The 27,179-nt window shown below is 44.3% G+C and overlaps 1 long non-coding RNA gene across 1 annotated transcript; it reads right to left on the reverse strand.

The window, feature by feature from the left end:
• Positions 1-980: 980 nt before the first annotated feature.
• LOC147108822 (uncharacterized) lies at positions 981-27,179 on the reverse strand. Its single transcript, XR_015080735.1, has 2 exons — positions 27,091-27,179; positions 981-1,162 (listed from the first exon to the last, which is right to left on the reverse strand). It is a non-coding gene; the product is annotated as an uncharacterized LOC147108822 (long non-coding RNA).

The following is a 27,179-nucleotide window of genomic DNA, read 5'->3' on the forward strand; positions in this document are numbered from 1 at the left end:
GTCCCAGAATATGTTTCTGGGAAGAGAGGGAAGCACAAGGGTAAAATGGATTCGGTGTCAGTGATTTTAAAATATTTATGAAAGGGTTAAAAAAATTGTTCAGCAGCCTGTAATCAATAAAGGAAGTTGATGCTCTCTTCAGCTCACCAACTCCTCACTGACACTTCTCTGATTTCTGTTTGTTTCTAAAGTAACACTGATTGCAGGCACGTCATTAACCCAGGAAACTTCAGTGTACTTAAGAACATAAGAAATAGGAGCAGCAGAAGGACATTCAGCCCTTCGAGCCTGCTCCACCATTCAATAAGATCATGGCTGATCTTCTACCTCAACTCCACCTTCCCGCACTATCCCCATATCCCTTGGTTCCCTTAGCATCCAAAAATAGATTCAGTGTCAGTAATGTAAAAATGTTTATGAAGGGGTTAAAACTGAGCCTTGTTAAGCTAGGAAACTTCAGTGTATTTGAATAATGAAGCTATGCAAATGAGCCCTGAGGTGCATTGACGGTTGTTATATTGAACCACTAAAAAGATCGAAGAAATTTGCATTTAGTGCAATAACTACGCTTAAGCAGTGTAGTGTGCTAAAATTTCCTTAATCTTTTCAATGCTATAACAGCATAATTATAGTGTTACAGCCAAAGATTGTGAGGAATTTCACCCGCATAGTTGTTCTCTGAGGTGATGGTACCAGTGGCACACATTCAAAGCATCCACCGCCAAAACCAGTCATTTTTCAACACAAAGTAGGTTAGTCAATTATATTGTTCATTATTGGGTAGGTAAGATGAGCGCCAATGTAATATTTGTACCATGCATTCACCAATGTTGGAAATTGGGGTATTGAAGTTACTGAACATCTTTTATTCATGAATATTGGCGGGGTGGGGTTGGTATGAGTGCTAATGTCTCGAAATGGTTCTGTTTCCAAAAGCCAGAAAAACAAGTGTTTAGTGGTGAATGAGATAAACAACACAGTTAATCATGACCCAAGTTTATTGAATTGGAATGGGAAAGGATTTTGACTGACGGATGGATGTTACAATCTTGTTCCAGAATCTCCATAATATCAGACACGTGTATCATATGAGAGTTGTGTGCCATTTGTAATGGAGGCATATGTCACTTGTACAGGAGATTTATATGGGTCCAGTATCCATCTGAAATGCAAGAGAAATGCATATTGGAATTTCCATCAGCCACATAGTTTATCTGTGTTCTAATCTGTAATGTTCCCCTGATCTTGCAGAAGGAGATGGGTCTTGATGATATACAACTGCTGTCATCTACTTCAACCTAATCATTTGCCAAGTGGCCTTGACAAAACTTATTCTAATTTTAAAAAGCAAAGATATTTATTCCAACATGCATGATTGATAATGGACTGGAAATGGACCAAGTTATTGTGTAATGCAGACTTTTAAACCACTCTGTGAAACAATGTCCCATTATGATGCCTTGTATTTACATTTACTGCTTTCTAGGAAGGTATGAAGCAGGCTGCCTTGAAGAGTGACATTACTTTTCTGTTGTTGCACATTACCTGGTTTTAAAATAACTTTATAAATCTGATTTGCACATGATTTGTCGTGCTCCTTTGAAAGGGTTTTGAAACAAGAACAGGCACATTCACAATGCTCTGGTGTATCCCAGATATAATGTCAATAGTGTGTTAAAACCTATTGAAGGAGAAATGAATAAGGAGGAGTTATTGTAAACATTGTTTTTTCATTGCAGTGTAATGTTCCACAATTGCCATTTGTTATCATGTTAACATATCATTATACAATTTACTACATTGCAATTACATTGTTCTTAAATGCTTCCTCATGTAGCCTTGCAATCATGTTACCAATGTATCATATTCCATTATCCTTATACTGTAATATCCATGTAGCTAATTATGGGAGAGCCTTAATATAATTTTTTTTATTTCAGAAAAATTAGACTGCAATATTTAAACAGATTTTAAATAATCACATGGAGCTCCTTCGCTTTAGATGAGCTGTTCTCTGTTACAATGTGTAATTTGTACATAATCAGTTCTGTTGCTGCCCAACATTCATTTGGTGTTAATGCTGCCAGAGTTTCAAAAACTAAATAAAGCACTTTTAACTTATTTATTTTCCAGGTCAAAACAGTATATTATTAATAACAACATTTTGTTTTCGAAGTTTCTGGCGAAACCCTGCCAGAGTAACACTCACCGGATGTCAGGCACATTCACTGTCACGCAACCTTTATTCAAAGCGCAGGGCAAGACTGTGTGGCGACAGCTGGAATCATTTATTTTTATGCTAACTCTGTGGTCACATATGGAGTGTAATAACATTTTTTTCAAAGTAAGCAAAGCTTGGAATGAAAAAAGAAACGTTTGGCCCATCGACTTCATTCCCTGCCCAGGCTACACACATTTTGCCTTACAATGAACTCCACCCAGCCCATTCGCTCTCCTGAGGAGGCAACCACGCTACGTGTAAAACCGCCACAAAAATAATGTTTCTCGCCAACCCTCAAAAGTAATCAAGTAGAAATCTAAGTTATTAATACAAATCTATCCCCTCACACTATTCAACGCTGACTAATTGAATTCCAAAGCTCACTTGTTCATGACCCCAACAGCACAGGAGCCATTATGCGCCATGGGCAATTTGATATCTATGTCCATGCTTATCTATATAATATTCGATCCCTTTCTTCAAAAGATATTTATCCTTTTTAAAAGGGGATAATCGACACAGAATTATCAGCTTTTGCTGGGATAATTGATAACATCTCAAATTAATCCACTAAGGTAAGCTGAATCCTCCATGACATGAGATGGACCTGCCGCCATTTCCAACAACTCAATGCCTGCACTGACTGGCTGCTGACTGCTGACTCCTACCTGCCCCCTTTTCAGTCTTCTGAGGGGGCCAAAGGGGAGGAGCAGATGGGTAATCACCCTGCGATGTCAAGTCCAGTCCTCAATCCCTCTCTCCTCCTGCCATGTCCCAGCTGCTGGATTCCTCTTGCAGATGTGGGTGCAAACCCTTGAATGGCATTAAAAAAAAAAAATTAAGCCTGCCATCAAGGCCCTCTCCAGCTGATCCCCCGAGCCGCTGAATACCAGAGATGAGAGCCTCCTGTACATTGAAGTTCATGGTCTCAGTAGGGGAAGACAGTGTTGGTGAGCAAAAACTGCATCAGTTCTGGGACCCTCTGTCCTTGGGCCTTCCCTGCAGGATGTCCTGCAGGTTCCATTTGACCTGTGGTACTCTGCGAGTTCCTGAAATGCACTTCCATGCCTACACAGATGCTGTTTGCTCTTTTCAGTTCCTTTCAGGGAGCTCTGAAATACTTCATGAAGCACTTCTGCTGAGTAATCAATGCAACTCGGTATGCAGCCACTGTAAAGTACAACTTCACGGGTCCCACCACAGCTGCCCATCTGTTCACTGCTGTTCCTCACCGGCGCTCAGTGCTTCACCAGGTGCTCCCTCCTGGCTCCCTCCCAGCTCCCTCCCGGCTCCTTCTGTCTCATTCACAGAGGATCTATTTGTGCTGCAGCTTGTGGCGGCTGCAGTCCTTGATGGCTTCTCGTGATGGGGCTGCTTCAGTGCTGGTGTGGCACCATGCTGTGGGTTGAGTGCTTGGTGCATGCACAATGCAGGCATCTCTACCCTTTTCACTGCACACCATTTATTAAAGCTTACGATAGCAAAATACTGCAGATGCTGGAAATCCGAAATAACAACAGAAAACGCTGGAAAAACTCAGCGGGCCAGGCAACCTCCGTGGAGAGAGAAACAGAGTTAACGTTTCAGGTCAAAGACCCTTCGTCAGAACTGAGAAAAAAGCAGGAAATGAAACAGATTAAAAAGCAAGTTTGGGGGCTGGGAAATGGGGGAGAGGAGGAAAGAACAAAAGGGAAGGTCTGAGAGGTGAAGAGACATTAAGAGATATTCAAGGCGAGACGAGATGGTAATAGGACAGGTAAAGAAACAAAAGATGGCTCTAGATGAAGTGTGAAATACGCTGGCAGAATGAGAGACAGCTGCCATGTGGGAGAGAGAAACAAAAGGAAAAGGCACAAACCAAAAGTGTGGATAAAAAATATATAAAAATATGATAGGGGCTGAGGTTATGATCTGAAATTGTTGAACTTGATATTGAGTCCGGAAGGCTGTAAAGTGCCTAATCGGAAGATGAGGTGCTGTTCCTCGAGCTTATTTATTAAAGCTTACCTTGGCACTCTTCATCAGACTTAAAAGCTTTTTGCACATTTGCTCCCACATGCATTGACTCTGGCCCCTCCTTCCATGCCTGTTACACATTTTGCTCTATTAGGAGGGTTTCCTTGCTCATAAAGCCAAAGCTCCACCCAGGCTCCTCCCACACTAGAACCCACATTTTTCTTCCTCTTTAGTTTCTCTCCCATCTCTCCTCATTCCCTCCCCAAGCTCATCTCATCCATGAAACCTAGCTTAGCTAACCACCCTACTTCCCTTCCTGTCCCTGAAGCTAGCTAACATTGTAAATGGTTCCCTCTCTGCAGGCACTGTCTCCTCCCTTTCAAAATGACAGTCATTGCCCCTTGACCCCTCTGTCCTTGCAAACTACCACCTCATCTTCAATCTCCCTTTCCTTTCCCTATCCTCTCAAGTCCTTGAACATGTTGTCACCTTGCAAATCTGGGTCCACCTTTCCTGCAATTCCCTGTTTAAATTTCTCCAATCAGGTTTATGTCCCTGCCACAGCACTGAAACTTCCCTAACCAAAGTCACAAATGAAATTCTCTGTGACTCTGACCTTGGGGCCTCCCATACAGGATTGCTACAATTGCCACTTGCTTCATGGTGCTCTGTAAGCATTATCTTTTCTTGTCCACCTCAACCTTTCTGGAGCCTTTCACACAGTTGACCACACCACCCTCCTCCAATGCGCAGTAGAATTGTCCTCGCCTGATTCCACTCTTACCTATCCAATCATCATCACAGTACCTCTGACAATGGCTTCTTTCCTGTCCCCCATCTTTACCTCCAGAGTCCCGAAAAGATCTATCCTCAGCCCCGTCCTCTTCCTCAACTACATTCTGCCCGTTGGTGATATCGTCCATGGGTCTACAGGCACTGATTTGTCACCCAGTAATTGAAAAGGATGGACCATCAGGATCTATGCACCCTGAAGTGGGCTGTCTGAGATAACAGTGGAAGTGGATAATGTTGGCAAGTTCAAAAGGGGAGTAGATAGATGCTTGGCAGTGAAAGTGATTGAGGGGCATGAGAGATGCAGTAGTGCATGCTATTTTATAAACCTGTGGGCCAACCAGATGGACAGCAATGTAATGGCCTCTTCCGGTCCTATACAACCCTGAATTCCATCGGAACAGATTCCAATTCCGAGAACACTGATGCCACACTAAAAAGAGCTTCCTGCTTTCAGGATAATATCCAATTGTAAAGTACATCACCTCCAGACACCGACTACACTCCTCAAATGTTCATTCAAAAAAAAATTGACACACTCAAAACAGTAAAAAAAAAACATGCAGCAAAATCCACTCAAGATTATGAAATCAAAAGAGGTACAAACATTACACCATACTTCAGGGTTGGGGGTAGAAAGATTTTAATTTGTAGTGAGATATGAGATTGTTCATAATTTTTCTTTTTTTCTTTATCCCGTTCCAAAACGTGTGGTACTCTTCATGTGCAGCCTTGATGAGAAAAATAAATATTGGTCCAGGAAAGTAACAAAGTTGTCTCTCCTGTTTTAGATTCCCTCAATGCCATTCACCCTTCTACTTTCAAGTCTCTGCAAAAGGTACTCTATAGCCAGATATTGATGGGTTCACAGGAGTGGTTTGGAGTGATTCACCTACCTTTGTTACCTCGCTGGCTTGCTCAGGTTGAGATTTATCAACTGAAGGATTTTAGCTATGAGCACCATCCTGTTGCTCTGAGGTGCACTATCTTTGCACACTGACACTGTACCCTCCATTTGTTTCCAATGGATACACTTCACTGTGCAGTCAAGAACCTAAAGCCTGGGTGCAAGCAACAAAAGCCCAGAATGTACAGTGCACAACCAAAGATCTGGGGCTACCCCAGGTCCAGTTCTGTGCGTCCATGCCAGTTGAGTGCTCCTGCGGTGGGCAAAGACAACAATGAGTGATGTCTCTTTCAGTGATGTATTAATCCAAGCCGTATTTGAACTTTAAGGAAGGTTGTGAAAAGAAAAGATTTCAGCAGGTCAAAGGGCAATTTGGTGCTATTGTGAAGGCTTTCAAACAGCAGACTTTGCGTTATCCTCTAATGGTAGTGAAATGGCGATATAGTGGGACAGATACAACAGAAATCAGACAAACAGATTTATTTTGAGGTTTAACTGTCTTAGCTCCATTTACAATAGGTATTCCCAGTCTGACTTCCACCCTGAGAGCAATTACCTCCTCGGAACAGGAGACATTACTAACATCAGATAAGATAGGGACCAGCTGGGTCCCTCCGAAGCCCTTCATTTTCCAGCTTCCTTTGTTCTATTTTAGCCACTCTGTCAGTTATCTCCAAACAGGTTGGCAGCTGTGAGAACTCTATCCGGTTCAGGCTAGTGCTGCTCAAGGAAACATTTTATTGGATTTGTAGCTCTTTGAAGCTGATTAAACCCATGGGGTAAAGCTGCTGTTCCTTGTAACTGAGGTGGTTTTAATTTATTATTTAACTTTGTTTCCTTGCACTCTGACAGTGCTGTCCAGTGACGACATAACAAGCAAGCCAATGTTGGTGCCACAAATCAACCTCCAAGAGCAGTCCATCAAATCAGTTGCACAGTTGCAGTACTTTCAAAGTCTAAAGAGAGTGAAGTTTACACATTGCTTCGGGTACAAGGCTACCAAAGAGGAGATGCTTCCTCAGGCCAGGCAGTAAACCAGTGACAGTTTTAATAGATCTGGCAGCTACATTGAGTTTTAAAGCTCCTCAACCATTATCATATCATTAAAAAAACAAAATACATTTTGGTGGCTAGATTAAAAGAAATACACAGCTTGCTTCACTTAAGTGAATTTCCCTGTTCAGTATATAATCCTGGTCATTGCATATTTCTGTTCTATATATTTGCCTGTTCTGTTCAGTCATTACTCACTTTCAGTATATGCTCCATTTAGCTGCTATCTCCATTTATAGACCAGTAGTTTAAACTTCAGAGTTTTATAGGCTGAAATGAAGATAAAGGAGGCCAAATAACTGATAAGAGACACTAGGGCCAATTTTAACTAGCTGAAATTGGCATTAACGGGGCCTCAAAATGGGGTCAGGACCGTTACTGCCCCTTAAGTCCAATGCTCCAGCTGTTGCCATTTTTAAATGGGTGGCTGGAGCACCCAGTGATTTGGTGGTCGGCCTTATAACTCTGCAAATCAGGGTCCTATGACTTAGTTAGGATCCCAATTGCAATAGTAAGGGACACATAAGTGGAGTGTGCACCGCGCACGGTCTGCCCACGTCTCCCAGTGTTGAGTTCTTAAAGAGGTGCACCAAAAACGCCTCAGGGGCCAATGATCCTCTGGGAAAAGAAAAAGGTCCCGACATCAAACCTACCTCTATGCTTCCATAGTTTGTTCGCATCTCCCCTCATTCTCCCTAACTCAGCTAACTCAAAACAATCTCGCCACATGTGTACGCTCTAGTCCCCTTTTATCATGTTAAATACTTCAATAAAGACTCGCTAAAGTCAACACTTCTCTAGAATAAGATGACCCAGCTACCTGAGCCTATTGTGATAGTTAAGGGTTTTTAACTAGGTATTAATCTGGTGGCCTTCCTCTGAATTTTTTCTAGGGCCTTTATATCTCCCAGCATCTGAAGAGACCAGAACTGGACACGGTAATCTAGATGGGGCCTAACCAGGATCTTATACAAGGACACCATGGTGCTCTTTATTTTACATTGGATTGTCCTAGCTACACACTCTAATAACCTATTTGCTTTCACTTTCGTCTGGCAGCACTTTCCGTGGTAGCATAGGACAATTTCAGCAGCAAAATTAATTAGCAGAAAGGCTTTTCTGGCTCCTTATCTTGGGCATGCTATCAAAAGCTAACCTAGATATCAGATAGTCAAGTTCACAGAGAGCTGGTGCTCACCTCAGAGAGTTATGTAAAATATGGGCGCCGCATAATCTTGAGTAAGAAGGGGTGGCAAGGATCCAGAAATGATAACAGCCAGAAAAAAAATAGTTTTGGCAGCAAAACATGAAATTTACTTTCCTCAACTGCACAGGGTAGATCAGCAGGAGGGCTCAGGCCTGTCAGGTTCACGAATGAAGGTGTAGAAGCCCCTCTACATGCAGTCAGGAGAGGAGCATATTGATGCAACCTATAATAACAACAGAAAATGCTGGAAAAACTCAGCAGGTCAGGCAACATCCGTGGACAGAAATTTGAGTTGACGTTTCGGGTCGAACCCTTCTTCAAAACTGGAAAGAAAAGATGGATCGGAGGCAGGGCTGCGATCGGACAAAAGAATAAAAGAAACAAAAGAAGTAAAAAAGAGACAATGAAAGGTGTTAGAAGCTAGATGAGATGGTAATAGGCTGAGATTGGGTGTAAAGTGCACTGGCAGGGCAAGGGATAGCTGCCAGGTGTGAGAGCGAAACAAAAGGAAAGGAAAAATTACAAGAAAAATTACAAGAAAAAATGAAATAGGGGCCGAGGTTATGATCTGAAATTGTTGAACTCGATATTGAGTCCGGAAGGCTGCAGAGTGCCTAATCGGAAGATGAGGTGCTGTTCCTCGAGTTTACGTTGAGCTTCCGTGGAACAATACAAGAGGCCAAGGACGGTGAGGTCCGAGTGGGAATGGAGCAGTGAATTAAAATGACAGGCGGCCGGAAGCTCGGGGTCACCCTTACGGACTGAACGGAGGTGTTCTGCAAAGCGGTCACCCAATCTGTGTTTGGTCTCCCCAATGTAGAGGAGACCGCATTGTGAGCAGCGAATACAGTATACTAGATTGCGAGAAGTACAAGTAAATCGCTGTTTCACCTGGAAGGGGTGTTTGGGGCCCTGGACAGTGGGAAGGGGGGAGTTATAGGGGCAGGTGTTACACTTCCTCCGCTTGCACGGGAAGGTGCCAGGCGAAGAGGAAGGGCTGTTTGGAGTGATAGAGGAGTGGACTAGGGTGTCTCGGAGGGAGCGGTCCCTGCGGAATGCTGAAAGGGGAGGAGAGGGGAAGATACATTTGGTGGTGGGATCACTTTGGCGGTAGCGGAAATGCCGGAGGATGATCCGTTGAATGTGGAGGCTGGTGGGGTGAAAGGTGAGGACAAGGGGAACCCTATCGTGGTTCCGGGAGGGAGGGGCAGGGGTGAGGGCAGAAGTGCGGGAGATAGAACTGACACGGTCGAGGGCAGTGTCAATCACGGTAGAGGGGAATCCTCGGTTGCGGAAAAAGGAAGACATGTCGGAAGCACTGGTGTGGAAGGTGGCATCGTCGGAGCAGATACGGCGGAGACGGAGAAACTGGGAGAATGGAATAGAGTCCTTACAGGAAGCGGGGTGGGAAGAAGTGTAGTCCAGGTAGCTGTGGGAGTCAGTGGGCTTGTAGTGAATATTGGTCGATAACCTATCCCCAGAGATGGAGACGGAGAAGTCGAGGAAGGGAAGGGAAAAGTCAGAGATGGACCATGTGAAGGTGAGGGAAGGGTGGAAATTGGAGGCAAAGTGAATGAAATTGTCAAGTTTGGGACGAGAGCAGGAAACGGCACCGATACAGTCATCAATGTATCAGAAAAAGAGGTGAGGGAGGGGACCTGAGTAGGACTGGAACAAAGATTGTTCCACATAGCCCACGAAAAGGCAGGCATAGCTAGGACCCATGCGGGTACCCATGGCAACACCTTTGATTTGGAGGAAATGAGTGGAGTTAAAGGAGAAGTTGTTCAATGAGTCATGCAATCTATGACTCTTTGGGATGGACTTTGACTTTTAGACGACCGACCAGCAACTCAAATCAGGTGGTACTTGGCAGAGGTTTGAGGTTTTAAGGGAAGGCATAGTAGCAAGGTTTATGAAGCTGAAGACTAAACAAGGCTCTAGACCCTGAGGATGTCCACCTAAGTGTGCTGGTGGCGTTCGCTGCATCTCCTTTCACCAAAGCTGTAAAAATCTTATTGGAATCTGATAATGTCCTAATGGATTGGAACGTAGCTAATGTGACCCCATCTTTAAAAAAAGGGCAAAGAATCGGCGATTCCCCCTGCCTGGCCCCCCATCCAGACTACCCAATAACCCAGCTGCAGGCTCCCTACCTGCTCTTGGCCTGCAGCCTTCTCCAGAGTGTTCCCTGCCCACCAGAGAGTCAAGCCTGTCCAATATGGTTAAAATTACCCCATTGTTTTCTAGTAGGCAGTAAAAATGCATTAGAATTAGAATGGAGGCATTAGAATGCCACTGTCAACAATTTTAGCCTGTTCTCATAGCAGGCGGCAAGAACATCTGCCCAAAGCCAGTGGGATCCTTCTTTACCTTTGCATGTGTGGCCACGATGATGCCACTGGGACCCATTTTAACTCAGACCTGGCAATTTTAACCAGGCCTAAAACAGAAAAGGGTCAGCCCTAGAAGAGGCCATGAAAGGTTAAGTGTTTTCTTTCCTTTCTGGGGCCAGGAGGAGCACAGAGTGAGGAACCTTCTGACTCAAAGGTGAGAGTGCTACCAACTTGAACCAAGGCTGGCACCATTTCATTTATTTTAAATGAGTTGACACCACTGCTAATAAAAAAAGCAGAGAGAGGAATTTCAGACAACCGCATGAAACCGTCCTAACCTATCCTTTCATAGAGTCATTTCAAGCTAACTGCTCTGAAATCCTGGGAGTCCCGCTCCACCAGCAGAAATGCAACAATCTGGAAAGTCCATGGAAGGCAAATCTGGTTCCAAATTGTGAGTATGTAAGTATTCAGGGTGAACGGCCAATGCCTATAAGGGCAATCTGAGGCGCCTGCCTCCACAGCAGACTGGAAAGTCAGAGCAATGTAATGTTACTTTGCTGGAGGAAAGGAAGTCTGGGAGAAGCCTTTTTTTTAATATTCGTTCCTGGGATGTGGGCGTCGCTGGCAAGGCCAGCATTTATTGCCCATCCCTAGTTGCCCTTGAGAAGGTGGTGGTGAGCCGCCTTCTTGAACCGCTGCAGTCCGTGTGGTGAAGGTACTCCCACAATGCTGTTAGGGAAGAGTTCCAGGATTTTGACCCAGCGATGATGAAGAATTGGCGATATACTTCCAAGTCAGGATGGTGTGTGGCTTGGAGGGGAACTTGGAGGTGGTGGTGTTCCCAAGCGCCTGTTGCCCTTGTCCTTCTAGGTGGTAGAGGTCACGGGTTTGGGAGGTGCAGCTGAAGAAGCCTTGGCGAGTTGCTGCAGTACATCTTGTAGATGGTACACAATGAAGCCACGGTACATCGGTGGTGGAGGGAGTGAATGTTTAAGGTGGTGGATGGGGTGCCAATCAAGCGGGCTGCTTTGTCCTGGATGGTGTCGAGCTTCTTGAGTGTTGTTGGAGCTGCACTCATCCAGGCAAGTGGAGAGTATTCCATCACACTCCTTACTTGTGCCTTGTAGATGTTGGAAAGGTTTTGGGGAGTCAGGAGGTGAGACACTCGACGCAGAATACCCAGCCTCTGACCTGATGCGTTAAGCCTGATGAGTTAATGCTGGCAAATTTTTGAACTGCACACAAGGGAGCATATGCCTATGTCTAGCAAGGTAATCAATCCTGTTTGGCAATCTAGGGCCCTTACTAGGTCCAGACAGAACGCACAACTGCTTTCAACATGCATAGGCTTTCTTTAGCCCTATTGGGAGGTGTACTAGGCAGATTATCCAGGGAAGCCTGGGAACTCCCCCAGCCGGGTCTCCCTTAATGGACGGAAGCTGGGCAGAAGATCCACCTGTGGCCCCCACCCGTACTGGAAAATGGCTGCATGGAAGAAGCACTGGACAGAATCCAGGCACAACCTCCTTACATCCCCTTTTCCGATCCTGGTCAGGTGATCCACCTCAGACCAGCTAGGGTCCAATCGTAATTTTGAGCCCAATGTGCCTTAACACTGAAGATTTTGTGCCAATTAACAGATAATGTGAACCTCCATCTATTAATGTTTTATACGCATCTGTGGAAGCTGTAGAAAAGGAGATGGTATTAATAAGTACATAAGAACATAAGAACATAAGAAGTAGGAGCAGGAGTAGGCCATACGGCCCCTCGGGCCTGCTCCGCCATTCAATAGGATCATGGCTGATCCGAATCTAGACTTACGTTCACTTCCCTGCCCTCTCCCCGTAACCCCTAATTCCCTTATCTGCTAGGAAACTGTCTATCTCCATTTTAAATTTATTTAATGTTGCAGCTTCTGCAGCTCTCTGGGGTAGCAAATTCCATAGATTTACTACCCTCTGAGTGAAGAAGTTTCTCCTCATCTCAGTTTTGAAAGGGCAGCCCCTTATTCTTAGATTATGCCCCGAGTTCTAGTCTCACCCATCAGTGGAAACATCCTCACCGCATCCACCCGATCAAGCCCCCTGTAATGATCAATAACATGTCATTCTATAGTGGACACTAGGTGGAGCCGTAGAGCTGTGTAGAGCTGTATATAGCTGTATGTATATAAGACTATACTACCCAGCTGTATGTATATTAAGACTACATTACCCATGAGGCACTAGGCTACCCACAAGGCAGCAGTCAAGATGGATGCCTCTACAGATACTGTACCTAGTCCACATGTGCTCAATAAAGTGTCTAGCAAAAGCTAGCTGTGTTCATAATAAGAATGTCTATTTATTAATGAACATAAGATGGTACCAGGATTGGTGAAGATCTGCTGAAAATTGTGAAAAGCGACATGAAGAATTTGTAGCCACCAGAGCGTTTGAAACTCACAGGAAATATCGACTACAATTGGCAGACTTTTAAACAACAATTCGAATTCTGCATTGCAGCCATCGGATTCGGTACAAAGCCAGATGCAAGGAAGATAGTGTTGCTGCTTACGGTTGCAGGCCCACAGGCAATAGAGGTATTTAATACATTTGTATTTAATCCAGAGGAGAACAGAGAAAAATTAGAAGATGTGCTAAAAAAATTTGATGCACATTGCTCTCCCAAAAAGAATGAGACCTATGAAAGATACATCTTCCGTTCTCGGACACAGCAGCAAAATGAGACTTTTGATAGCTTTATAACTGATCTGAAACTGAAAGCACAGACATGTAATTTCTCTGAGCTCAAAGCATCCATGATTCGTGACCAGATTGTGTTTGGTATTCATGATAAAAAAGTCAGGGAATGTCTGTTGAGAGAAACCGAACTAAATTTGGTAAATGCTGTGAAAATATGCCAAGCCAGCGAGCTAGCTCGAAAGCACGCGAAGACTTTCAGTGAAATCAATGATGATGCGATTGTAATGAGTGATAATGCTGCTGTCGGTGCTGTGTCCTACAAGGGGAAGAAACGTGGGCAGAACAGAAATGAAAAGCAATCGGAGGATGAAATTTTTAATTGTAAACGCTGTGGTTACAAACACCAGTTAAGACAATGCCCAGCATTTGGAAAAATGTGCACAAAGTGTAATGGAAAGAATCACTTTGCCAAACAATGCTTTTCAAAAGTAAAAACTAAGAAAGGGCAACGAGTTAATGTAATTGAGGACACTGATTTAAGTGAGACATTTTTTGTAGGAATGGTGTCATGTGACAATATCAAAAAGGATACAGAAAATGTGCAGCCCTCAGAAATGGACAATGCTGAACATAAAGTTAATGCAGCAAAAGAGGACAAATGGATGATCCCACTGCAGGTAAATGGAGCATTAGTTACCTTGAAACTAGACACTGGGGCAAAAGCAAACTTAATCAGTATGAGTGACATCAACAATATGAAAGAAAAGCCCAAAATACAGAAAAAGTCAGTACTACTGAAGGACTATAATGGACAGAAAATAGATAGCTTAGGTGTATGCAGACTTAAAGTGACAGTCAAAGACAAAGTGCATCATCTCATGTTTTCTGTTGTGGCTGAAAGACTTGATTCGCTACTGGGTGACAAAGCTTGTGAGGACTTAGAACTGGTCAAGAGAGTCTACCGTATAAACTGTGCCATAAGCAGACCAGATGACTCGGTGGATTCTGTAGTGAATAATTTCCAGGATGTGTTCAAAGGATTTGGAGTTCTACCATTCACTTACAAGATCCAGCTAAAGGAGGATGCTCAGTCAGTGGTACATGCTCCACGAAGAGTTCCAGCACCCCTGCGTGACCGGCTCAAGAATGAACTGGACAGAATGACCACTAGGAGTCATCAGGAAAGTCGAAGAGCCAACAGACTGGGTTAACTCCATGGTATGTGTAAAGAAAAAGAACAATGATCTAAGAATATGCATGGATCCAAAGGACTTAAATGCAAACATAAAACGTGAACACTACCAGATTCCCAAGCGAGAAGAAATCACCAGTGAAATGTCAGATGCCAGATACTTTACAAAGCTCGATGCCTCACAAGGATTTTGGCAACTAAAACTGGATGAAGAGAGCACCAAATACTGTACCTTCAACACACCATTTGGCAGGTATTGTTTCCTCAGAATGCCTTTCGGGATAATATCTGCATCTGAAATCTTTCATAGAGCGATGGAACACATAATTGAAGGTCTGGAAGGAGTTCGGGTCTATGTTGATGATATCATCATCTGGGGCTCCACACTGAAAGAACACAATGAGAGACTGACTAAAGTGCTACAGAGCATACGCCAGAATGGACAGAAGCTCAACAAAGCCAAGTGTCAGTTTGGCGTCCAGGAAGTCACTTTCCTAGGAGATAATCTATCTGGTAAAGGAATAGAGCCAGATATGGAAAAAGTAAACGCCATACTCAAAATGCCCCGACCCACTGACAAAAAAGGAGTGCTACGCATCATGGGGATGATAAATTTCATTGGAAAGTTCATTCCTAACTTGTCAGCCAAGACAGCCTGTCTGCGAGACCTGCTACATAAAACAAATGAGTTTGCATGGACAGAAAGACATGAACAAGAGTGGATAAACCTCAAAACAGTGCTGACAACCACACCTGTACTCACCTTCTTTGACCCAACAAAAAGAATCAAAGTGTCAACGGATGCATCAAAAGATGGCCTAGGTGCAGTCTTGCTACAAGCAGAGGGTGAAGATTGGAAGCCTGTTGCCTATGCCTCCAGCTCTATGACTGATACTGAGTGTCGATACGCCCAGATTGAAAAGGAATGTCTAGGCTTGGTATTTTGGACTAGAAAAGTTTCATGGCTACATATATGGACTTCCCACCTTCACAGTTGAGACAGGCCACAGCCCTCTGGTTGCCATCATAAAAAAAAACCTGAATGAGATGTCTCCAAGGATTCAACGACTCATGATGAAGCTGCAAAGATATGACTTTGAACTGATCTACACACCAGGCAAATACATAGTGTTAGCAGATGCACTATCCCGAGCACCCACAATGAGTCATGTGAGCTCTACTGAAGAAGATGTGGATGTTCATGTGAGTATGGTCACTGCTGCGCTGCCCGTGTCAGACACAAAATCAAAGCAAATAGTAGAAGAAACAGTAAAAGATACAGTATTACAAACAGTAATAGAGAACATTCATCATGGTTGGCCAAAAGGTTCCTGTCCAAAATATTTTCACATAAGGTCAGAATTGAGTGTCGCAAGTGGACTATTACTAAAACAGAACAGAATAGTCATTCCACAGGCTCTACGTCAAGACATGCTCAAAAGGATTCATGAGGGACACCTCGGAATTGAAAAATGCAAAAGAAGGGCAAGAGACACTGTTTATTGGCCTGGCATAAATAAGGACATTGAGAACATGATAGGCAAATGTGAGACATGTCAGAAACACCAAAACAAACAAGCAAAGGAACCAATGATAGTAGCTGACATACCAACAGCACCATGGCAAAAGGTTGGTATGGACCTTTTTCATTTAACTGGTAAAGACTATCTAATAGTGATTGACTACTATTCTAACTATCCTGAGATGGCACTGCTCTCAAGCACCACAGCAAGCAGTGTCATAATGCATGTGAAATCCATCTTCGCCAGACATGGAATTCCCAGGATTGCCGTTAGCGACAATGGTCCGTGCTTCAACTGTAAGGAGTGGCAACAGTTTGTAGCACATTATGACTTTCAGCACATCACATCCAGTCCTTTGTATGCTCAGTCAAATGGTAAGGCAGAGAAAGGTGTTCAAGTTCTCAAGCAGCTACTGAAGAAAGCGACAGAAAGCAAGTCTGATCCTTATCTCGCCCTGCTGAGCCACCGAGCCTCACCTTTAGACTGTGGTTCTTCACCCGCTGAACTACTAATGGGTCGCAAGTTGCGCACCACGCTACCCTGCTGTGCAAAAGAACAGCAAAGTGATGAACTGAGACAGAGACTTCAACTGTTAAAGCTGAAACAGAAATCATACTATGACAAGTCATCCAAAACTCTAAAACCATTGACAAGGGATGATGTTGTCAAGATTGAGGATCCAGATGCATGGAACAGGAAAGCTACAGTTCTTGAGGAAGTAGGACCAAGGTCATACACTGTTAGAACTGAGGAAGGACAGATTCTCAGGAGGAACCGCCGTTCCCTCCTAAAAACACAAGAGACTATTCAAGACCAGATTGATGACAATGCTGCAACTGCATCTTGTCATTCACCGCCAGAACAATCTCATGAAGACACATCAGACTTACCCGTGTTGAGAAGATCCACACGTGAAGTAAAAAAGCCTGATAGACTTAATCTTTGAGTACAATGTAAAGCTTTGAAAATGTGTTGACTGTTTTGAAAATGTTTATGTTTATAGAGCACTAACAAAAGTGTTACTGATATTATCTTTATTGTTTTCTTGAAAGTTGATTGATATTGATTTTGTTAAACCTCAAAGAAAGGGGGATGTAATGATCAATAACATGTCATTCTATAGTGGACACTAGGTGGAGCCGTAGAGCTGTGTAGAGCTGTATATAGCTGTATGTATATAAGACTACACTACCCAGCTGTATGTATATTAAGACTACATTACCCATGAGGCACTAGGCTACCCACAAGGCAGCAGTCAAGATGGATGCCTCTACAGATACTGTACCTAATCCACATGTGCTCAATAAAGTGTCTAGCAAAAGCTAGCTGTGTTCATAATAAGAATGTCTATTTATTAATGAACACAATCTTATATGTTTCGATAAGATTGCCTCTCATTCTTCTGAACTCCAATGAGTAGAGTCCCAACCTACTCAACCTTTCCTCATATGTCAACCCCCTCATCTCCGGAATCAACCGAGTGAACCTTCTCTGAACCGCCTCGAGAGCAAGTATATCTTTTCTTAAATATGGAAACCAAAACTGCATGCAGTATTCCAGGTGTGGCCTCACCAATACCCTGTAATTGGAATTAAGCCCAGGGGTGCCATTTATATCAGCCCTGTGTACACAATGCTGGATTCAATTTATTGTGCATTTTGTAAAGTTTTTAAGTTGGATATGTACCACTCTACGGCTGATTTCAGCAGCACGCTCTCTTGATGTAAAGATGAAGAGAATACGCATCTTTAAACGTCAGAAAGAAAATCTCTTTAAGTTGCCAGCCTACTATTGACAGCAAAGCAGTGAAAGGTGGATCTAAGAAAATGTTAAGTGCTGAAAACATCCAACAATTAATGATGGACAAGAATATAGAAAGATCTGACATTCAAGGCTGGGAGGGAACCTGAAATGGAATAACATTTCAGCTAGTAATATAGGTGAGGCACTACGAGATACTAATTAGAATCAAAATGTATTAATATATACCAAATGGGGCTTGCTATTATCATTTTAACTTTAAATAGCTTTTTGCTTGAAATAATTCAAATTATCCAGCAGCTTGAATTAAACAATTGTAATGTTTAGCTATTTTTCATGATTTCAATGCAAATTAAAAGGAAAAAAAGAAAGGCTTGCATTTCTATAGCGCCTTTCATGACCACCGAACGTCCCAAAGCCAATGAAGTGCTTTTTGAAGTGTTGTCACCGTTGTAATGTATGGAAACACGGCAGCCAATTTGTGCACAGCAAGCTCCCACAAACAGCAATGTGATAATGACCAGATAATCTGTTTTTTTTCAATTATGTCGATTAAGGGATAAATATTGCCCAGGACACCGGGGATAACTCCCCTACTCTTCTTCAAAATACTGCCATCGGATCTTTTACACCCACCTGAGAGGGCAGCCGGGGCCTCGGTTTTACATCTCATCCAAAAGACAGCACCTCCGACAGTGCAGCACTCCCTCAGTACTGCACTGGGAGCATTGAGCCTAGATTTTTTATGCTCAAGTCTCTGGAGTGGGCACTTGAGCCCACAACCTTCTGACTCAGAGGCTAGGGGTGCTACCCACTGAGCTACAGCTGGCACTTAACAGATAATTTGAATTTAGTGACTCTGAATTAAGAGGAGGAGACTGTATAGCATACATTATGCAGTGACCAATCCTGTAATATACAGTAACTTTTAATATATACTATGTAGATAACTCTGTAATATGTACAGTAATGTAATTAATTCATAATATATACTTTATAGTGACCAAATCTGTAATTGTGCATTGACTAATATTGTGCTTATCTATCACTGTAACTAATCCTGTCTATTCATAAGAACTGAATTTCTGATCCTAGCAAGAATGGGCTCGTGCTGGCCCAAATCTTAGGTGCACTCATGTCTGTAGAGTGGGGGTGGTTGCACCAGATTTTCTGATATAAGCTCCGCACTCCATTTTTTAGATAGAATTACAAAGAATGTACAGCACAGAACCAGGCCATTTGGCCCAACTGATCTATCCTGGTGTTTATGCTCCACACGAGCCTCCTCTCGCCCGGCTTCATCTGACCCTATCAGCATATCCTTCTATTCCTGTCTCCCTCGTGCTTAGCTAGCCTTAAATGCATCTTTGCTGTTTGCCTCAACTACTCTATGTGGTAGCGAGTTCCACATTCTAACCACTCTCTGGGTAAAGAAGTTTCTCCTGAATTCTTTACTGGATTTATTAGTGACTATTTTGTATTTATAGCCCCTAGTTTTGGACTCCTCCACAAGTGGAAACATTTTCTCTGTGTCTAACTTATTAAACTCCTTCATAATTTTAAAGACCTCTATTAGGTCACCTCTCAGCCTTCTCTTTTCTAGAGAAAAGAGCCCCAGTCTGTTCAGTCTTTCCTGATAGTTATAACCTCTCAGTTCTGGTATCATCCTTGTAAATCTTTTTTGCACCTTCACCAGTGCCTCTATATCCTTTGTGTAATAGGATATAGGATATATTTTGACTACACTACATGGGATCTTGGCCTGCAGCAAACTTGGCTAGAGATCGGAGCGTTGGTCATGGGAGCAGATCTTACAAGCATAAAAGAGGAAATTGTGGTGGGGACAGAAATGTTACCTAATTGTTCACCATGGCACAACGGAGACACATGGGCAACTTTGCTCCTTTTGATAGAAACATAGAAACATAGAAGATAGGAGCAGGAGTAGGCCATTCGGCCCCTCGAGCCTGCTCCGCCATTCAATGAGATCATGGCTGATCATCCAAACTCAGTACCCTGTCCCTGCCTTCTCCCCACATCCCTTGATCCCTTTAGCCTTAAGAAATATATCTAACTCCTTCTTGAATATATTTAATGACTTGGCCTCAACTGCCTTCTGTGGTAGAGAATTCCACAAGTTCACCTCTCTCTGGGTGAACAAATTCCTCCTCATCTCTGTCCTAAATGGCTTACCCCTTATCTTTAGACTGTGACCCCTGGTTCTGGACTCCCCCGCCATCGGGAACATCCTTCCTGCATCTAGTCTCTCTAGTCCTGTTAGAATTTTATAAGTTTCAATGAGATCCCCTCTCATTTTTCTAAACTCCAGCGATTATAAGCCCAATCGACCCAATCTCTCCTCATACGTCATTCCTGCCATCCCAGGTATCAGTCTGGTGAATCTTCACTGCACTCCCTCCATGGCAAGAACATCCTTCCTCAGATAAGGCGACCAAAGCTGCACACAACACTCAAGGGGGGAGAAATTGGGTGAGTAGCGCCACCTGTTAGCGCCTAAAGAGGCAGTCAGTGGCTGTAACACCACTGGCTGCGTCTCCGGCGATATTCAGTAGGGGCGCTAATGGTGGCGTTAGGCATTTGCGCTGCGCCGCCACCGATGACGTCATCGGTGTGCACAGCGCCCCAATCGTGGCCCGTTCGCGATATTTGGTAGCGAACGCTGCAGTTGCGCCGCTCGCTACCCGCGCCTGGTTCACGGGGCCTTACTGTGCCGGCAGCGGCGCAAGTTAAGGTGGAGGTGCGGGGCGGCCGCCTTTTTCGGCGGCCGCCTGCCAGCACCTCCGTCCCCAGCCTCCTAACCCCCCCCCCCGCGGCATTGCCAGCTGTTTCCCGAGAGCCCGGCACTTCTCCTTGGTGCCGGGCTCATTTGCCGGCACTCGCGATCGGGGATCGCGCTGTTGCAGGCACCTCCCCCTTAACAGTGGGAGGAAGGCCTGCAGTACCGCAGCGTGCCGTGCCGCAGCATGTGGCGCTGCGGCACATTGCGCTGCGATAATCAGTTTCAGCGCCCTAAGAGGGACGCGGAGCACCTCGAGCCTCGCCCCGTCTCCCTCGAGGGGCACTGAAACTGAATTTCTGGTGATCAGTATCACACCGATTGCTGCGCTAAATCCTGCGCTTAGCCGAATTTTGCGCCACTTTGGCGCCCCAACCCAATTTCTAGGCCACGGTGCGGTCTCACCAAGACTCTGTACAACTGCAGCAAGACATCCTTGTTCCTGTACTCAAACCCTCTTGCTACGAAGGCCAACATACCATTTGCCTTCTTAACCGCCTGCTGCACCTGCATGCTTACCTTCAGCGACTGGTGCACAAGGACACCCAGGTCTCGTTGCACTTCCCCTTCTCCCAATCTATTGCCATTCAGATATTAATCTGCCTTCCTGTTTTTGCCACCAAAGTGGATAACCTCGCATTTATCCACATTCTACTGCATCTGCCATGCATCTGCCCAATCACCCAACCTGTCCAAATCATACTGGAGTTTCTCGGCATCCTCCTCACAGCACACATGCCCACCCAGCTTTGTGTCATCTGCAAACTTGGAGATATTACATCTAGTTCCCTCGTCTAGATCATTAATATATATTGTGAATAGCTGGGGTCCTAGGACCGATCCCTGCGGTACCCCACTAGTTACTGCCTGCCACTTGGAAAAAGACCCGTTTATTCCAACTCTTTGCTTCCTGTCTGCCAACCAGTTCTCTATCCAAGTCAGTACCTTACCCCCAATCCCATGTGCCTTAACTTTACACGCTAATCTCTTATGCGGGACCTTATCGAAAGCCTTCTGAAAGTCCAAATACACCACATCCACTGGTTCTCCCTTATCTATTCTACCAGTTACATCCTCAAAAAGTTCCAGTGGATTAGTCAAGCACGATTTACCTTTGATCCTTAAGGTTTGGGGGTGCTACTGCATTAGATGTACCTAAGGAAGGTAGTCCTAGTTGGAGTTGTGGACCACCCTCCAATAAAAGCACAGTTGACAACTGCATGGAGGTAAGTCAGTCCCCGAGTCAATGCAGTCACTCAATTCATTCGTACCTCACTACAACTAAGGAAGATATGTTCTCCTCAGGAGCAAGGCAATGATGATTGTCCTCATAGGAACATTAGGAACGGGAGTAGGCCATTAAGCCCCTCAAGCTTGCTCCGCCATTTAATTAGATCATGGCTGATCTGCAACTCAATTCCATTTACCCTCCTTTGCTCCATATCCCTTGATAGCCTTACCTAACAATAATCTATCGAGCTCAGTCTTCAAAGCCCCAATTGTCCCAGCATCCACAGCCTTTTTGGGGAGAGAATTCCAGATTTCTACTACCTTTTGTGTGAAAAAGTGCTTCCTGATTTCGCTCCAGAATTGACTAGCTTTAATTTAAAATTATGACACCTTGCTTTTAATGCCCCCACCAGACGAATTAGTTTCTCTGTACCTACCCTATCAAAACCTTTTAACATTTTAAACACCTTGATCAGATCACCCTTCAATCTACTATACTCAAGGGAATACAAGCCAAGTTTATGAAACCTATCCTCATAATTGAACCTTCTAAAGGATGAGATGGCAGGGAGGCTTCATGCTGTGATAGCTTACACTTCTCCTGGAAATACCATCCCTGCGCCAGATGTCATGTGCCAATCAGTGGGCAGCAGATGGCATAACTCTCTGGTAGTCTTTCTTCTGAAGTTGAGGCGTTGGAGATAGGGCTTCTCTAACATGTCCAGGTGCAGGTCCTGCAATAATGCTGGTTGGGCCAGAGCACCCTAGGGGTCATTGCACCTGCACCGTTGGGCCCATCTTGAACTTTCTTATGCAGCACTTCTGGAACCCTGAAGATATGCCCACTCTAGCAGTTTGGTGAGGTGGCACATGCGTATGCAACCCATACGAAGCTCTTATGAACACAGAGCAAATATATTACAGATGTGGTACCTTAAGCTTATATTTACTGCAAGGTTATTTTACACAGCATTTATTAGCTGCAATGTATACATTATAGGATTAGCAACTATTCAATTATACAGTTATAATGTACAATGTACAAATTGCATAAGTAATCATGTATGGGGTATATTACACTGTAGGCATTGTACAGTGTTAGTCAGTACAATATGTGTCTATGCTACAGCGTTATCCCTTACAGTAACAACTTTATTTTAAAAGGCTCTGTACCTTACCCATTGCCTTCGGATGCCTTGTAAAGTGGAACATCACAGCAAAGAGAACCAAAAATATTGGAAGTGAAAAAAAATACAAGAAAATGGAGGATCTCCCTGCAAAACCAATACATGGAGCTAAATGCAGGAATGGGGCATAAAAAATGCAATAAAGCAATGGATTAAAAAAGAACTTCCTTCCATTTACGAGGGCTCCTGGTGCTGACAAACTCCAAGAGCTTGTTCGTTATCATAGAGGCTCCGCCCATCTCTGATGGGCGACGTTCACGCAGAGGGCAGAGCTTCTTCTGACACTGAAAAATACAGAGTGAGGTAAATGAAATAAAATTTGATGACCTTCACATTCCCTCAGCGCAGGCCTCCAAAAAGATAGCTCAGAAAATTGGGCGTAGGTGCCTCAGCCAATGGAGACCCAATGCCCAATTATCCAGAGGCAATGGGCAAGACCCCAACTGATGCTACAGAGCCTTTTAAAATAAGGTCCTTACTGTAAGGGATAACCCTGTAGCATAGACACATAGGACTGGATTTTCATTGAGGAGGTGGGTAGGAGGCGGGACTACAACTTTTGGGGTTGTAGTCCCGCCTCCATCGAGTTCTAGCCAACCCACGCGATTTAGACTTGATTGACCTTGTTGAGCCTGCCAAGCGGGCTCAGCAGGCCAATTAAGGGCCACCCGGCAACAGGTGACGTCACAGATTGACATTTCATCTGTCAAGACCTTTTGACAGATGAAATATCAGCATTTCACAGCTGTTTGAAGCTGTCAAACACGGACAATCTGTACTCCAGGTTAATTCCTTCCTCTCAGGATGATTTAGAGATCTCCCTGGAACAGAAAGCAGAGGCTGCAGATTTTGACAGCTGGTGACCATTCTGCTTTCTGTGCCGATGAGATGAGGGACTCCCGAGACCTGAAGGAAGGAAGGCTGTAAAGGTATGTAAATGTAAGTAAAACTTATTTAAACACTTTAAACACACCAAACACACTTACCTCTGCACTCATGCACCCATCACTCACCTGAACACCGAACATCTTGACCCCTCCAAGCCCTTCATCCCGATGGCCCGCCTCGCTAACTTGGCGTGGTTTGGAGCCGTCGGGAATCCCACATTTCAACAATGAAAATAGGGATTAGGCTAAAAACTGCCTGTTAACTACCTGTTAACAGACAGTTAATTGGCACTAATCCCCTTCCCGCCTCGGGGAGGCGGGTCCCAGTGCGGGGCGGGTACCCGCCTCCTTTGAAACTGGCATGGAGGCGGGTTGGAGGCGGGATGGGGTCGGGACCCCCGATTTCAGGATTTTAAACCCCCGCACGCCTCCAATCCCAACTCCACGGCCCAATGAAAATCCAGCCCATATTGTACTGACTAACACAGTATTATGTACAGTGTCTACTGTGTAATATACCCCATACTTATGCAATTTGTACATTTTAGATACTAACTATATAATGTACATTGAATAGTTGCTAATCCTATAATGTATACATTGCAGCTAATAAAATGCTGTGTAAAATGACCTTGTAGTATTTATAAGCTTAAGGTACCACTTCTGTAACATGTTTACTCTGTGTAAATAAGAGGTTCATATGGGTTGTGTATGCATGGACTGAATTATGTCTTACACTATCCTCTACTATATATCCCCAATATCCCACTGTCCCCCCTTGTGTACTCCCTACTGTCCCCTGGTGTATATCCTCTAGTCATCCCAGCTGTGATGTGTCTGGAGCGCTAATATAAACAACCTAATACCGGTTGTGTTACATCTCTATATTAATATTTTTTTAAAAACCCGTGTGAAAATATTGCAATTAAAATTCAGTCATGGGGCCTCCACAGACCTACCCCCACATGAAGCACATAAATTCTACCCAGCCTACCCCACGGTTCCCACAGCAACACACACACAAAACCCATTCAAACCCAAACAAACAGTGGCGAGTTAAATGAATTGAAATTTTAAAAAAACTAATTAAAGAAAACAGCTCCTAAGAAGGCCTCCCCCTCTTGCAGACGTTTGCACTCCATGGCAACAAGATTCATAACGGTGACATTTCCCTGGTTCAGATCACATTGTAATGAACTATTTCACTCTCCAGTTATAATTTAAAGACTTGACATTAAAGAAAACCCCTACAGTTCTAGGAACCCCTACAGTTATGTAACTGTATGTTATGCTGGTGTGGGGTTGCAGTTGAAAGTGGCACTGTGTATTGATAGAATGCTATGGCATATTAGGATATGGATCTATGCCCAGGACTTCCTGCAGTGTTCCCCAGATCCTGCCTGAACCACAAAGGGGTAAGTGCCAGTGGATGTCACACAGGGGAGAGATGGAAAGTCACAAGGTAAGTCATTGCTGAGCTGCTCTTGCAAACACCATCCCTTACTAGCAATCAGTTAAGGAGTCAGAGAGCAGATGCCTGGGAACAGAATGCCTGCTCCAACAACTAGTGGTAAATGGTGATAGAGACTTAGGCCGCAATTTTGCCGGCGCTCAGAGGGCGGGTTTGGAGGCGGAGCAGAGGTTAAAGTCATTTTGATTAACGGCGGGTTGCGCACCTGCCGTCAACCTGCCTCCACACAGCCTTCCCAAGTGTTGGGTCCCTGATTTGCGAATGGACCCGACACCTAGCGGCAGGAAATGGATTAAAGTCAATTAACTGCCTATTACCAGGTACCTGTGAGCAGTTTTCAGGGTCTTTTTTGATTCTCCAGCTTCTGGATCGGGTTTTACGATGTTCGGACAACACACCAGGAAAGTGTGGCGTGTTGTGAGTCTGCTCTGATGTTTGTGAAAAGATGACAGCTGCAGAAGTGGTGTCAAGGATGCAATGTTGCACATGGTGAGTTTCAAAGCAAAGAAAAGGTTGGTTACTGCATTTTTAATACATATACAAATTTCTTTAGCTTACAAGTTTTTAAATCGAACTGTATGTCTAGTACCACCTCATTGGGAGAACCTCTCTCACCAGTGACAGATTGCTTCTGTCATCTCACCTGCAACTGCCATCTATTCCAGCAACATCGGAGCCAATGAAACAATCAGAACTTGGTCCTCCGAAGCCTTCCACAATCATCCCCAACATCACCAACCTCATCACCAACCTTCGCTACCATCACCTGATGCTGCGCTGGACACAGGTCATCAGCCCCTGACAAAACTGCTGGCCGGAGGCCAACAATGGCATCACCATGGCCAGACTTTCTTCACTTGATGCTGTAAACCCTGGCTGCCACATGATGCGCCAGGTTAACACCATCCCACACCAGCACCGTGAAGCATCCCTTTAATGTCCAAGCCATTCCATGCACACACATCACTATAGCGAGATGGGGGTGTGTGGGGGTGGTGGTGGGGGGTAGTTATGACTGAACAATCACTGGAACTCAGTAAGACACTTCTCAATGTGCGCTCAGATCTGTCCAATAAGGGGCACTTTTTGAAAAAGATATTACACTGTATGACAACACATTACCAGAAACTTCACATGGACATTGGCTAAACCTCTCAAGTGCCCACCCTTGTGTGTTGTTAGTTGGTATGCTTGCAGTAGAATGAGGGTGAGTGTGAGGGGTGGCTAGTGAGATGGGGAAGTGATAAAGTAGATAGAGAGGGTTGGGTGGAGGTGCAAGGTAAGTTGGTGTCCTGGGGAGGTCTCTTCCGCCCTTGGAAGGGAAGAGAACCTCCCTGCGTACTGTGACTCCCTCCATAAGCATATGGAGGGAGTCATTGGAGAGCCTGGGTGCAAGAGGCCACCTTTGTGCAGTGATTGTCAGTGTTTTCAGCACCTCAATGCTGTCAAACACTGAAAAATCAATAGTCAAAATAAAATTGTGCATGGTCCCTTTAAGGAAACCGGCAGATGACACGTCATCAAATGAAGTAATCAGACCCGCTTCCTGTTAATTGGCCGGTAAGCCCGCAGCAAGGCCAATCAAGGGAAAATCACGTCTGCAGAGCGGAGGCAGCTGGGGGTCGGACCGGCACCCAGAAACCAGCTGACCCGCCCCCATCCTGACACCACTGAGAAAATCACGGCCTAGAGAGAGAAGAAAATGATAACATTGGCATTTATGTAATACTTTACAACTCAAAATGTCTCAAAGCCCTTCACATAATGAATTACGTTTTCAAATAAAGTGAAGGCTGTTACGTAAAGAACTGAATTGGGAGGAGAAAAAAATATTAAATACAAATAAATAAATGACAAATGGTGTAAATGTTCATACATACAGGAGCTGTAGATGTTCATACTATTCGTGAACTTGCTTGACATAACAAGTCAACTAGGACCAAGACCAACATAACCAACCAACCAAACT

The sequence above is a fragment of the Somniosus microcephalus genome, chromosome 13 (assembly GCF_052327205.1).
Source record: "Somniosus microcephalus isolate GS21.2 chromosome 13, FLI_Smic_1.0, whole genome shotgun sequence".
Classification (NCBI taxonomy): Eukaryota; Metazoa; Chordata; class Chondrichthyes; order Squaliformes; family Somniosidae; genus Somniosus; species Somniosus microcephalus.